Consider the following 16,128-nt stretch of genomic DNA (forward strand, 5'->3'; position numbering starts at 1 on the left):
TAACTATTAATCACAAAATATATTTGGATGATTAGATACCATAGTTAATTATCATTATCATTCAAGAACACATCTCCACTGTAGAATTGTCATAAATTTAGTGCATCAAAAGAGTAATCCAACAATAATAATCTAGTCAAACATAATCTGACAGGATACATCAGAAAATTGAAATTCAAGTCACTATCAGTTGCTCTTGATAGTGTAATCTTCTTTGTTACTCTACTTAACTGCGAGTCGTTCAGATATCTTGTTTGCAACATACTTGTGTGCACGGTTCCAAGAAGATCTGAAAGAATCTCATATCTGATAGCCGTCAGAAGAACTTTCAGATATCTAAAGAGTACACTTAATCTAGGTATTCGGTATCCTAAAGATACACCAGTGGAAGGTGTTTTCTCAAGTAATGATACATGTGCAACTTGGACAACAAATAAAAGTTGTCGATCATTTTACTTGTAAAATATTGTGCCATGTATGCTCTATCTCTCTCTCTTTCCAAGTTATTACTCTTCCTACCAGTATTGAAATTGCATCTCTCCATAAGTGAAAAGTGCGAAGCTCTTGAAAATTATTCTCAGCACACAAAAACATTGATTTGATAAGTACAAGTCATGCCTAATTGATTACTCACCATTAAAACCTTACACATCTGATTGCACTCATCATTTATAGTTTCTTTGATTATATTGATTATCATCTGATAAGAGCCATAGGTTTTTAGAGTGATAGAGAGAAGCCATTAGTTTGATAGCTTATATATTTGTATTGGCTCCATCTTTTTGTAACTTTGAATTTACATTCAAATGTGTAAGCAAACCTTTGTGGTTTAATTTTTTTATATTAGAATTATTTCATGAAATCTCTTATGTTTGTTTATTTCATTTTTAAACTTCATTTTCCGATGCATTTTATATTTAAAACGAAGAACATACATTCACCCCCGTATGTACCTAGTGGACATAACACTCTCATCCAAGGTTGTTTTCTACAGTTACAACGATATCTAGCTGCCAACCATTCACTTGTGCAATCTTTTAAACAGTTTCTAGAAATCTCCAGACACCCATCAGTATATATAAATATACATATATATATATATATATATATACAGACGAACTATCACCAATGTTTTGTTATCTTACATCATGCCACTTGTAGTCCAGAATTTATTTTGTTGGCATAAGCCTAATAATTAACGCAGCCTTTGGCCCCTATAACATAATACATCTTGGTTGCCCAGCCAACCACATAATTCAACCCAACACAATATAATATTTGTCAAACCAACCAGCTCTAGCAACCAAGTATAAATCAGCCTACTGGCTCAAAAACTAACTCAGAAATCCTCTTAATGCACTCTAGGCACAAGTGGCCTACTACTTACCCCTAGGAGGTGCAAGTAGCAATAATAAGGAAGAGTTACTTGCCCCCTCCAAGCACAAGTTACATCTCCTTAGTCCTTATAGGCGCAAGTAGCAAGAAAAACTAAGGCAAAACTCCTCTTGTACCACTCTAGGCGCAAGTACACTCCCTCTTGTCCCTTGTAGGAGCAAGTTGGCTTAAAAACTAAGTCGGAGAGAGTTATAGATTTCCTCTAGTAGAAATAAATCTCTCTACTCCATTGTAGGCGCAAGTTACAGCATCATATTCAAAGGCAAGAAGCCCTTGTAGGCTCCGCTGGAAGGTGTTTTCTCAAGGAATGATACAGGCACAACTTGGACAACAAATGCAAGCTGTCAATTGTTTTACTTGGAAAATATTATGCCACGTATGATTTCTCTCTCTCCAAGCTACTACTCTACCTACAAACATTATAATTGCATCTCTCTACAAGTGAAAAGTGCGAAGCTCTTGAAAATTATTCTGTACACACAAAAATATTGATTTGATAAGAAGAGGTCTACCCAATTGATTTCTCACCATTAAAGCCTTACACATCTGATTGCACTCATCATTTATAGCTTCTTTAATTGCATTGATTATCATCAGTTAAGAGTTATAGGTTTTTAGAGTGATAGAAAGAAGCCAATAGTTTGATAGCTTATATATTTTTATTGGCTCTTTCTTTTTGTAAATTTGAATTTATATTCAAATGTGTAAGAAAACCTGTGTGGTTTAATTTCTTTATATTAGAATCATTCCATGAAATCTCTTGTATTTTTTATTTTTATTTTGAAGTTTCATTTTTCCCTGAATTTTAGATTTAAAACGAAGAACATACATTCACCCCCACTTTATGTACCCAGTGGACCTAACACTCTCATCCAAGGTAGTTTTCAACAGGTACAACGATATCTGGCAACTAACCATTCGCTCGTGCAACCTTTTGAGCAGTTGCTAGAAATCTCGTTATACCCATCAGTATATGTATACATATACATATATATATATATATATGCATCCAAACTATCACCAATGTTTTGTTATCTTACATCCATTCCATTTGTAGCCTATAATTTATTTTCCTAACATGAGCCTAATAATTAACCTAGCCTTTGGCCCCTGTAATATAATGTATCTTGGCTTCCCAGCCAGCCGCATAATTCAACCCAACACAATATAATATTTGTCAACCCAACCAGCTCTAGCAAATAAGTATAAATCAGCGATCAACCAAGCTTCATGTAGTCTCCCACTTCGGTGTCTGATACCGGGTCACATGTAGTCGCCCCCTTCGACCCCTGGCGCCTGATCTTAATGGTGTTGGAAATCAGTCACCCCAAAGCAAAAACCAAATTCAGCCTTAAGTGCTTAAACTAACCATGCTTTTTACTCAAATTATTTAAGAGAGTGCCTAAGGACATGTATTTAATTTCAAATGATGGTTTTCAAGTGATAAAATTTTAGTTGTAATTTTAAATTGTAATTGTTATACTAATATTTGAATATTTTGAATTTTAAATCATGTTATTTTATCAAATTTAGAATTTTAAATGAAATTTAGGTTCCAAATAGGGCATAATGTTATAATATTCTTTGTTGATATTTTAATTAATATATGTTTATATCAATTAATCTATTTAATTTTTAATATCAATATTTTCCTAAGTTCAACACGTTCTACAATTCAATTTTCTTAACTTTTCATAACAAATAAAATTGATTGTATTATTTTATTAATACATTTCCATTTTATCTTTAATTTTTAATTTTTTACATTTTTAATCATTAAATATTATATTTATAATATTCATAGGGTAAATTTTCTAAAAATACTAGGAGTATTGTAGTGAATTTTAAAAATGTTTTATATTTCCCCAAGTTATTTATTAACACATGTCAATTTTAACTTAAATTTTTTTTTTTAATTTTAAATCTTTAAATATTAGATTTACAATATTTTGGTAAATTTTATAAAAATACTAGGATTATTGTAATGAATTTTAAAAATGTTTTATATTACTGGAAGTTTTTATATGACCTCTAATAATGGTTATAAGATGGGATCCAACAAATTTATCTATATTAAACTATAATAACTGTAAGGTAGTATAATTTGGTATACCTTTTTTATTTTGTGATCCCCAATCATAACAATCAGATATTTTTAATCAAATAATTAGGATCATTAGATACAAATACTAAAAGAATATATACCCTGGTGAACTGTAATAACTGTTAGGAATATGTTGTAGACTTGATGACATTTTTCCAAAACACCTTAGTAGATTTAATTAAGTGTGTTTGTAGCTTTTAACCGATAATTTTATTTTGTCATCCGTTGAAAGAGTAGATTATGTTTAAATAAGTTTTTGTAGCACATTCATGTATACTGTTATGTCTTAGAGAATTAAAGGTTGTAGGATATTCGAAGTCATGTTGACTACTAAAATGATATGCAAAATAGGTTAGCTAATTGTAAATATTAGATGCCTTGTAATTTTGCATAAATGAAATTGAGTCAACTGCTATGAAAATACTTTCAACGGATGATTCTGCAAGGGTTCAACGGATGACCCAAGTAACTCTCAACGGATGATCCAATGGAGACTCGACGGATAATCTACAAAGCCTCGACGGATAACAAATTCAAATAGGAGTTGATAGTAACTTGACAGTCACATGGGTTGATTGTATACAAAAGGAATGTGGCAGCCTATTAGCAGAATTTTGAGAACAAAGAAGCATTTCCATTTCCATGCTTACTTGAAGAAATATAAATATGTTGGATAGAGAAATGAAGAAACATGTGATCAGACTTAGACATTTTGTTTTACTTGTTTATCTTTTTCATATGTAACTTGGTGATATATAAATCAAGAGTAGCAAGTAGATAATGATCGATCGAGTGAACTGAGAAATTAAAAAGGCAAACTCTTTTAAGAATTTCTCTGTTCTTACTTTGTAATTTTACTTGTACGCAGCTGTGTGCATTCTTGCATCACAGAGTTCTCAATCAATATATATCTCTGGCGGAAAGATCAATCCACCTGAAAGTTTTTAAATCTTTGTGTTTTATTACTTTGTGTTTTGAATACATTTATATTTCATTCTGCACACTTGCATATTTAAACACTGATTTATTTTGGTAAGAAATTTTCTTAATTTTAAAAAGAAACCAAAAATTACATTCACTCCCCCCCCCTTCTGTAATTCGATTGTTAGATTGTTTGGAAATAACAATTGGTATCAGAGCAAGCTCTTGACAAACTAAGAGTTTAAAGATCAAAACAACTAACAATATGAGTAGGAAGGATGTTGGAGTGAAGTTCCCTTTTTCTGGATAAAGACAACTATCACCACTGGAAGGTGAAAATGCACCTGCATCTTCTCTCTCAAGATGAAAGGTATGTTGATTGCATTGAGAAAGGTCCTCATGTTCCTCGAAGAGCTGCTATAGATGTTGAAGGAGCTGTACACAATAAGCAAAGCATTCCAAAGCCACAATCAGAATGGACAGATGAAGACATTGAGCAAGTGCACAAAGATAAAAAGGCTATGAACATTATGTTCAATGGTCTTGATAATGATACGTTTAACAATGTTATCAACTGTAAATTTGCTAAGGATATTTGGGATACAATTCAAATTATATGTGATGGAACTGAACAAGTGAGGGAAAACAAGATGCAACTTCTAATATAGCAGTATGAGCACTTTCATTATGAAGAAAGTGGGTCCTTGAGTGACATTTTTAGTAGGTTTCAAAAAGTACTAAATGCACTGAAGTTGCATGGAAGAATCTACCAGATAAAAGATTCAAACCTGAAATTCCTTAGATCTCTACAAAAAGACTGGAAGCCTATGACTTTCTCTCTTAGAAACTCTCAAGATTATAAAGGATTTACTTTGGAGAGACTGTATGGCATTCTAAAACCTTAAGAGCTAGAGCTGGAAAAAATGAGTAGTTAGAGAAAGGAAGGAAGAATGGAGGATCTATTGCTTTGGTAGCTGAACAAGAGAGTGAATGAAATTAAAATTGAAGTTGTGGAATCTGTACCAAACTCAAGGGTTTGTGAAGGTAAAGGAAAGGGGCTAATGGCTGAGCATGAAGACCATCTTAGTCAGGAAAAAATGGAGGACATAGATGAACATCTGGCTTTCCTATCAAGAAGATTTGCCAAGCTCAAATTTAAAAAGAATTTTGGAGTAACCAAGCCAAATAGAAACATAGTGGTTAAATCTACACTCAAGTGTTTCAAATGTGGCTTGAATGGTCATTTTTCCAATGAATGTAGAAAGCCTGATTCTGAGAAAAAGAAGTTTGAGCTTGTGAATTACAAAAAGAAGTGCTTTGAACTGCTCAAATAAAAGAAAAGGGCCTTTTTGAGTCAAGAAAATGACTGGGCAGCTGATGGGGTAGATGAGTATGAAGAAACAAGCTATGTCAACTTAGCTCTAATGGCCAAATCAGATGAAGCAGAAGTCAGTTCTTCAAACAATCAGGTAATCACTACTAATCTAGCACACATTTCTAAAGATAAGTGTGATGATGCTATAAATGACATGTCAACATAATTAAATCACTTGTGTGTTACACTTAAATCACTCATTAAAGAAAATACAAAAATTAAAGAAAATAATCTATTTTTAAGTGAGAGGAATACTGTGTAATACTGTGTTAGAAACTCAATTTGTTGAGCTTGAGAAATTGAAGATAGAGTGTAAGATTGCAAAATATGAATTGACTGAATCCCTAACTTTCATTTTGTATGCAAAATGCACCCTTTTGACATTTATAACTAAAATAATGAGTGTAAAATAGAAATTTTAATATAAAATTTAAATAAATTTTGTAGTTATAATTCGAAAAAACCTAAAAATATTTGTAATAATGAATTCTTCCCCTGCACTAAAAAAAATGACGTCACATTACTTAAAAAAATTGATGCAACTGATTTAATATTAAAATTTAATATACATGTAATTTAAATTAATTTTAGGGGATGATAAATTAATTTCAAATACTAATATACCAATTTTATCCTTCAAACACTTAACGTTAACGGTCATATTTGACGGAAAATTACAAAAGGGGTGCAATTTGAAACGGGTTTGAAAGTAATGGGATGCAATTTGCAATTGTTCAAAACAGGTATACAACTTGAATTTTGGCCAAAGTTAAGGGTGCATTCTGTAATTCTCTCTGAATAAAATTGATTGTATTATTTTATTAATACATGTCCATTTTATCTTTAATTTTTAATTTCTACATTTTTTAATTTCTACATTTTTAATCATTAAATATTATATTTATAATATTCATAAGGTAAATTTTCTAAAAATCTAGGAGTATTGTAGTGAATTTTAAAAATGTTTTATATTTCCACAAGTTATTTATTAACACATGTCCATTTTATTTAAAAATTTTAATTTTTTTACACTTTAAATCTTTAAATATTAGATTTACAATATTCTGGTAAATTTTATAAAAATACTAGGAGTATTGTAGTGAATTTTAAAATATATATATATTACCGGAAGTTTTTACATTATCTCTAATAATGGTTATAAGACGGGATCCAACTAATCTATCTATATTAAACTATAATAACTGTAAGGTAGTATAATTTGGTACACCTTTTTTCATTTTATGATCCCCAATCATAACAATCAGATATTTTTAATCAAATGATTAGGACCATTAGATCTAAATACTAAAAGAATATATACTCTAGTGAAGTTTCTAGTTTCGAATCTCGACAACATCAAATATTTATATTATTATATATATATTACGCAAGTTCCTAGATGCGAATTCCTCTAAAAAAATATTTATATTATTATTTATAAACAAACTAATACTGTTAGTGGACAACTTTTTTTTTATAAATCAAGCATGAATGAATTAAAACCGATTTAATCCCAATACATGAGTTAAGAAGGAAAAGAAACACTGCAAACCACAAAAACCTCGTAAACCATACAATAAACCTAGCACAAGACACAACATATTACTAGACCACTAGCATTAGAAGAAAAAATAAGGCCTAGCTAAGTGAGACTTCTTTCTCATCCTCTTTCTCCCATTCCAATTCCTGCAATATAACCCAATTTAGCAATACTGCTTCCACATCTATGTTACCCTCCCCCTGGTTTATTGCCAAAGCCGAACTTGCCCGAGAAACAACAACCATCCTTCCGTCTACACGTGCACCGTAGTTCTGAGCTTCAACTTCCTTAATTATGATATTGTTAGTCTTAGACTTCTTAACTACAATATTATGCATTTGCTCATCAAGCTTCCCTTTGAGTGCACTATCAACAATACCAGCTACCAAAACTTTTTCAAAAATTTGTTTTTCCATGTCCAATTCAATCCCTTCAAAATACTCATCTAAAATGACCATATAACCACTGTCAGTGAGACTGATGGCCTTCAAACTTAGCATACCATACCTATTAAAGTCATACTTCTGTAGTATCATATCTTTCCCCTTATTGCGTTTAAAAATACCAGCCCCATACTCAAAATCCACCTCATTGATACTTTCATAAATGACAACAACTTTACCATAATCATTAAAAAGATTGCTAACAATGTTATGTGGATCTTCATTCGGAAATAGCATCATCAGCTTGAACCAAATTTGAGGGTGGGTGTTATGATCAAATTTCTGATGATGGTAGAACGTCCTTCGGCTATGTGGAGCGTCATTCGGTCGGACCTTCAAGGAAAAGAATGTGAGGGTTTGTCCCCCCGATTCACCTCCGGTGTGAGAATCAGTAATCGGCCTTTCATGCGTAAGATGGAACATACAAGTGCAATGATTGTACCAAAATTAGTGTATGTCATTCTTAGTAAAATTGTTCATGGTTGTGTGTATAGATCGGTGTATTTATCCAAACCTTAGGTATAAATGCTTCGACCGTTACACTTGGGAGGAAGATGAATGTTCCGGGGGGTTACGTTTCTTTGAATTATTATTCTAACCGTCGGTCCATGGTTGCCTAATGGGCCTTCGGCTATTGGGCCTCATAAATCAGGCCACTATCACTAACATGTCCCTGTCTATTAATCGCACTAGTGTGTGGGCGATAGACAATATGCATGGCCCATTTGGGTAGAAACCCTAAGGCCACTTGTCGTGGTATGACGCTCAGCCGTAGAGATCGAAGACAAATAGAAGTTGGGAGAGGACCTAGAACTGATCGAAGAGAGGTGTTTCCATTCAGCTTTGACTATGCTGTTGAGAAGGCTCGTGGCCTTGACTGGAATCACAAGCTCATTTTGGACGAAGGAATGGAAGATCGAGTCGATCGTGCTGCATAAGAAGGTCCTTTTGTGGTTCCTCAGCGAGGATGAAGACCTTTATGAATTGATATTTATTTTATCAATCTACTTCCTTCGGGCTTACAACTTCTGCCTTCGGGCTGTTTTTGTTTATGCGGTGTTTTTTCACATCTTTGGATGTTTCTTTACCTTGGCGCATACTTATTTCTCTTTTCATGATCCAAATTTTAGGCCCATTAGTATAATCCAGTTTTAATATCTTAATTTTTATCAAATTTTAATCCTTTTTTTATTCTATTATTTTTTTATTGTTATTCAATAAATAATGAGATGTTACACACACACAAATATAAATATATAAGCTAGTGATAGAATAAAAACCAATATTATAATATAAACTTATTTAGTGATTGATACATGTATAAGTAGTGATTATTAACTAATCCGCTTATATATTTATGACGGTGGCACCACTGATTTAGTGGTCAATATTATCTAATTTAGTGATTATTTATGTGTAATTTAGTGATAGCCACTAAATTGTTAATATATAATTTATTTCTATGTTTCATGATTTTGATTATGTAACTTGTTATTTTAGAGAGGTTTGTAATTTGTATTTTAATTTAGTTCATAATAGGGTAAGACTCTGTTTATATACATATCAAATAAAGAAAAATAAATTATTCTACAATAGTAAATATAATTACCTTCTATGTAAATTTTAGTAATTTAATTACTTAACTTGCAAATAGACGTAGACATTTGCGTAAATAACTACTCTAATTGGAATATTATATTTTTAGTGGCATTACCTTATTACCACTATATTTCTTTTTTTTTTTTTAAAGATATTCTTTAGACTCTAGATGAGCAGAAGATAAATGATGAAATTAATATTTGTCTGAATATATAAGCTTCTCGGTAGATCTTTGCAAGATTTACACAATAATACATTTAAAGTTATATTTATTTCTCTAAAAGTTTTTCTAATAATCCTATATAAACAATGTAATTCACACATTCTCATTCAACCAATCCTTTGATAGTTATTGCTGCTAGTTTCAAAATTGTTTAAATGGCTAATTCAACAAAATTTGGGCTAGCTCTCTTTTTCATTGTTCTTGTAGCTGAGTTATCTTTTCATGATTGTAAGTACATACCTCTACATTAATTTTAGTTTTTATGTTATAAATAGATTTATATTCGTCATGCAAATATTTTGTTACAATTTTTTACAAAAGATGAAATTTACTATTTTATTTGATTATAATACTTAAAAAGATTATAATTCATCTATACTTTAATTTTCAAGTTTATAAAATTAAAGTTATTATGCCATGTAATTTTCAAATACATATTTTTTTCCGCTAATAGTATTTCGTTCGCATTATATACACAAAATTATTTATTCATACATTTAACTGTGTATGGTAACTAAGTTAAAAGAAATTGCTTATGGTAAAAATTTTATCAAACCAAATTTTATGTTAAAGTGCTTATTTAAGTATATTGTTCACGCTTATTTTGATTGAGAATTTAGTATATATCCGACATACATCTTGTTGAGTTTGTTAAATTTATAATTATTATATAAACCAATTTGATACACAACAATTATGAATTCTAATGAATTTATTATACATGCCCACACACCCACACTAACCAAGCAAGTGTGTATATGGGGAATTTTATATAAAAAAAACTCAAACATAGTTGAGATATACACTTTCAAAATTCAAAATATATTAATTTATGTTAATGTGCTTCATTATTTGTTGTTTATTTTTACTATACAGGTGCAACCGAAAAGGAATCTATGCTAGTACATGAAGACAATAATTCAAATTTAGAAGGGAGCTACGGTAACATAAAGTTTGGCTACTGTTTGCCACGATTATCAGGAGGGAAGTGGCTCTGGTGTTGTAATGTACATTCCTATTGTAATGAGGACAAATATCAGTGTGATATTATATGTAGTGTAAAATCTTAATGCCTATAATATCTATTACAACATAAATTTTAATAAAAGATTATGAAGTTTTGGTATTATTGACTAGGTTGGACTGCTCTTTTTTTAGAATCTATACTATGCTATAATAACTGGAATTTGGTTCAACGGTTATTCCCTATTTAGTTATTAAAAAAATATATAAATAGTGTTATATATCCGTTATACTACTAAATTATTAAATTACTACGTCTACTTATCCTACCAAACTACAGTCACAACTACTAAATTGTTAAATTACTAGATACTCTCTTCGTCCCTCCCAAATGTTTACATTTGGGTTGGGCACGGAGTTTAAAATAAATGATAAAGTAATGGAGGAAAGTTAAAAAAGTAAGTAATATGGGTATGTTTGACAAATCTTATAAGCCAACTTATTGGCTTATAAGTCTGCAACAGTTTATTGACGAGTGTTTGTCGACCCAACTTATAAGTTAAATTTACAACTTATAAGCTGATATGTATAAAGTCGGTATAGTGGAGATAAGTAGTGGATGTTGTTATTTTAAAAATTATAAAAACTTTACTGATTTTGGAAAATTTTGAAATGTAAATGATTGGAAGGGACATCCCAAAAAGGAAAGTGTAATTAAATAGGAGGTACAAACGGAGTATAATATACTTATTACAACCATATGCTATCCTATTAATTTTTTTATAAAGTTATTATTATTATTATATATTTATATAAATATTTTAAAAATATGATATAGCATAATAAGTAAAAAATTTAAATATTAACAGGAACCCATGTGATTTAAGCTAGTAGATATTAAAATAACAAACACATAAGAGAGATGGAAAAGTTATAAATTTCAATAAAATATACAATAAAAATTAGTATGATCATTTCTTCTATTGCACATGTACAAGTGACATATAAAAATTAAACAATATAAATAATTTAAACAGGTGTTAAAATCTAAAATGTTGTATGAACATTTGTTATGATCTTTATTAAATAATTTCTCTAGAATAAATTAGGTATTAACAATATTACTCTATCCACTTTATTATTAAAATCATTCAATAAAAGTAATTTATTAATTTTATTTTTATCAAAAAATATAATGATTTACCTTTTATATTATATTTCTTCTTAGTTGGGATTTGCTCATATATGACCCATATCCTTGTTTTCTTATCAAAATTCATATCTTTCTTTGAGTATCTTAAAATATTAAAGAATGCTCACTCTCTAATTTGTTCTATTAGTGTGTTTCCGATATATGACAATCGATTCACATATTCATGATTACAAATAATTTTTAATATATATGCATTTAGTCAAAATTACCTTTTTCAAGATTATCATTAGTTCTCGTTTTATTCATCATGCAGAAAAAAATTTAGAATAAAAAAAATCCTCTTTAAGAATTTGTATTACCTTACAAATTATTTAAATAATTTTTTGTCCGAAAAAGGATATTCATGCCACATTTATAGTATTTAATAATTTTGATCTCGTAGAATATACTAATTAAGGATTAAATTAAAAACGACAATGGAAAAATTTACAATTTAGTATGTCAACAAGATTAACCAATTTTAAAACTAACAGATCAGCTGAATTAGAACTCTAGTAAATCATCAATTAATTTAATCAAGATTCTCACTTGTATATGAGAACTTCTATATACTATAATTATTCATTTTAAAGCTGTATTTTACATAATTCACACAAACATATTACATACCCTACAATTTCTTATTTGATATCTAAATGTATATATTACAACCAACCCTTGTTGCATGCATATTAATACGAGTTACAGTCTATAAATTTAAATAATTCTCTGAATTGATCAAACTTAATAAACATAGTCAAATTTTCTCTAGTCATCTCGTATTAATGAAATTCTCTTAAAGTAGAGGACAAATAAGGTTTTGAATCCCTTACATATATGTGTGATTCATATTTTGTTTTTATCTTTGTTTAAAGCTTCTCAAACTTTGTACCAAGATTTTAAACCCCAACTAGTGAAATAATTTTGAATTTACATTATTATGCATAGAACAAGTTTGTGCAACTGAAAAGGAACATATGCTAGTACATGGAGATAATAATCCAAAAACTATAATTTTGGATTTATAAGCAAGTTTAAAACCCATTTCACAAGTTTATATTTATGTTTTTCTACTCTCAAATTCGTATTTGCAAAAAAACTCTTTTCTTTTAAAAGAAAAAACACCTATGTGATCTCAGGTCTGGGGTCAAGATCGAGGAGTCAGGGCACCAATATAGTTTAGTTATAATTAATCCTGTAATAAAATAATAACAACCCCGAGACACTACATGACCTATAAATGATAAAATATGAAAACAAGTACAACTACCAACCAAAATATAAAAATGATATTATCACAAACTTTTATGAATATTAAAACAATTCTGACTTAGAATTTTCAAATAATCCAAGAGTATCAAGACCAAAAATTTATACAACCCCAAATGTTACGCTGATCTCACTGACTTCTTCTTCCTGATCTGGAATAGAAAATCTAATGGTACAAAAGGGATTGTTATAAACACTCTTCCTGAAAATATGTCTAAGCCTCGCCATCCAAGTTTAACTAACAAGGTTAGAATAATAACAAGATAATATAAGTATAAAACTCAGCAAGTAACCCTAACGATCAGTAAATACTCAGATCTATAAAGGGTTCTTACCCACAAGTTTTGGTTCACGGTTTTAAATGTTTAGGCTCCATGAGGTAATTGAAAGAAAGGTTAATTGGGTTCAAGTATTCCTGATTCAAATCTTTTTATTTTCTTTGAAATCATTCTCTAATTATATTCATCTATAATAGATAGTTTACAAAATTATATTTTTTAATAATTTTAGTAAAATAGGATTGGAGTGTATAACTGATAAACACGATACGAGTGATCAGCCCATATTAACCTCCATCGGGTCATAAAGGTATTTAAGGCACTATATCAACCTTCTTAAATATTAGTCTATCTCCGGTTACGTAATACTTCGGGCTATCTCGCGGCTCCATACACTTGGCTGGATTATTATTACACGACCACTTACGCATCCAAAGTCGAAATCATTCTTAATTCCAATTTCAGGGATTCAAACCTAAGGCAAGGAAATAACAAAGAAACATAGTTGCAAGAAATACAATTCAAGAGTATGTATAGGTACTAGCAAAGCATAATTAAATCAACATGAGGATGTTAGCAAAGCGTAGGTATTATCAAAACAAAAGTATAAGGGTAACATAGGTAATAACGAAATAAACATGGTATTGAAATAATCATGGCAAGTATATAAAGAACAGGCTAACAATAAGGGTATTCAAGTTTCAGGGATACAGTATCATATCATCTTTATTATTTCCTTTAACATTTCAAATCATAATTCACTTTGCAAGAGTGGACAAAGTTACTTTCCTCAAAAGCTTTCCTTCTTGATCAGAATAAGGTTACTGTCACCTAGAATTGCCTTTCTTTTTCTACTTGAGCGTTCTCGCTTTTCAAATCTACACATTAAAATAAACCCTATTAAAAGGTTTAATAACAAAATGGCGTTTCCCGAACGTCTAGACTTTCTACCATTTCTTGTTAAATATGTTGGGTATAATTCTAACTACACAACAATAATGGGCAGTTATATATATATATATAATAACAAGAACAAGGCAAATAACCAAATAACCAAATAACCAAATAACGAAATAAAACACGAAGGTAATAACAAACTATAAAGACTGTAATTGACAAAGAAAGTAAAGAAAACTTATCTTTTATCGCTTTCGAAGAAGAGGCATGGAGGGAAGTCTAAGACAGTTGATTTAAAGGCTGAAGAAAAGCCAATTGTCTCTAGGAAGGCAAAAGGAAAGGCTCTCATCATACAACCTGATTCAAAGTCATCAAATTCTAATGATAATGATTCAGATCCTGAAAATTTATCTGAAGTGGATGTTGATGCAGAGATGATGCAACTGTGTGCTCTTATGGTGAAGGGTATCACAAAATAGCCTACAAGAAATTCAGAAAGGGTAAGAAGTTTTAAGAAAATGTGAAAGTTCAGACAAGAAAGGGTTCAGAAAATCTGAAGAAAAAGGAGGAAAGTCTGACAGAGGAGACAACTCAAATGTCAAATGCTACAATTATGGTGAAAGAGGCCACGTCTCTCCTGATTGCAAGAAAGGAAAAGGTGATAAAGGCTAGGCACTTATCACAAAGAAGAAAAACTGGGCAGACACTTCAGAATCTGAAGAAGAGGTGAGCTATGCTTTAATGGCAAATGCTGATAGCAGTTCTGATGCTGCTAAACTAGAGGTACCTCTATCAACTCTTGCTTTTGATACAGATGATATTACTGAGTTGAGATTATTTCTGAAAAACATTTATATTAGCTATAGAGATCGGACTTTAGAGAATTAAAGATTAAAATCTGAAAATCTAAAATACAAAAATAGAAATAGCTATCTTGAAGAAGAGTTAGTCCACCGGAACACTATTTAGACAGAGAGAGATAATGTTGTGTATGTTAAGAATGAATTCCTTAAACAGAATGATTATCTAAAATCTGAATTAGAAAAAGAAAGATAAATCATCAGGACTTGGACTAACTCAGGCAAAACAACTCAGAATATTCTAAGTAGTGGAAACTGGAAAGAGGGGTTAGGTTATAAAGATGGTAAAACTGAGAAAGTGACTTGCCAAATAAGCCAAAGGTGAATCCTGTTTAATTTGTTGCAAAAACTGTTGTGTCTGATTCTGAAAAGGTGAAAGACTTTAAGACAGGAGTCAAAGAAAAGTCAACTTCTGACAAATTAAATTAGGATAAACCAGTTGTGGTAAACATAGGCTTAATGACAAAGAAACATCTTAAGTATAAGCTGAAAGAGATTAAAAATGTGGACAAGGTAAAGAAAGCTAGGAAAAATAGGAATGGAAAGGAAGGTGTGAATAAAAGTAATAAATATATGCCTGTTTCTAATGCTCCTAGAAAGAAATGCTATAATTATGGAAACTCTACCCATCTTACTTCTTTTTGCATGAAAAATGAAGATATAAACTCTTTACCTCCTAAATCAGGAGTTAAAAGTCAGTCTGTTAGGTTTAAACCACAAAATCCTTGTTTTCATTGTGGTAGTTTATGACATTCTATTTATACTTGTAAGGAATATCATAGTTTGTACTATGATTATAATGAAATAAAACCTTCTTTAAATAAAGTTAGTGTAATTCCTTCTAGTGTAAATTCTGATGCAAAGTCTGATATAAAGTCTGATAAAAAGCATGTTAGCATAAACTCTGAAACTAAATCCGCTGCAAATGCTAACAAACTTAATAAGGCCAAAGGATTTAAGCAAGTCTGGGTCCTTAAAACTAATCAATAGTGGTCTTTGTGATTGCAGGGCAACAGGAAAAACATCCTGGTTCTGGACAGTGGATGTTCGGGACATATGACTGGAAATA

This window comes from Apium graveolens, chromosome 1, assembly GCF_009905375.1.
Source record: "Apium graveolens cultivar Ventura chromosome 1, ASM990537v1, whole genome shotgun sequence".
NCBI lineage: Eukaryota > Viridiplantae > Streptophyta > Magnoliopsida > Apiales > Apiaceae > Apium > Apium graveolens.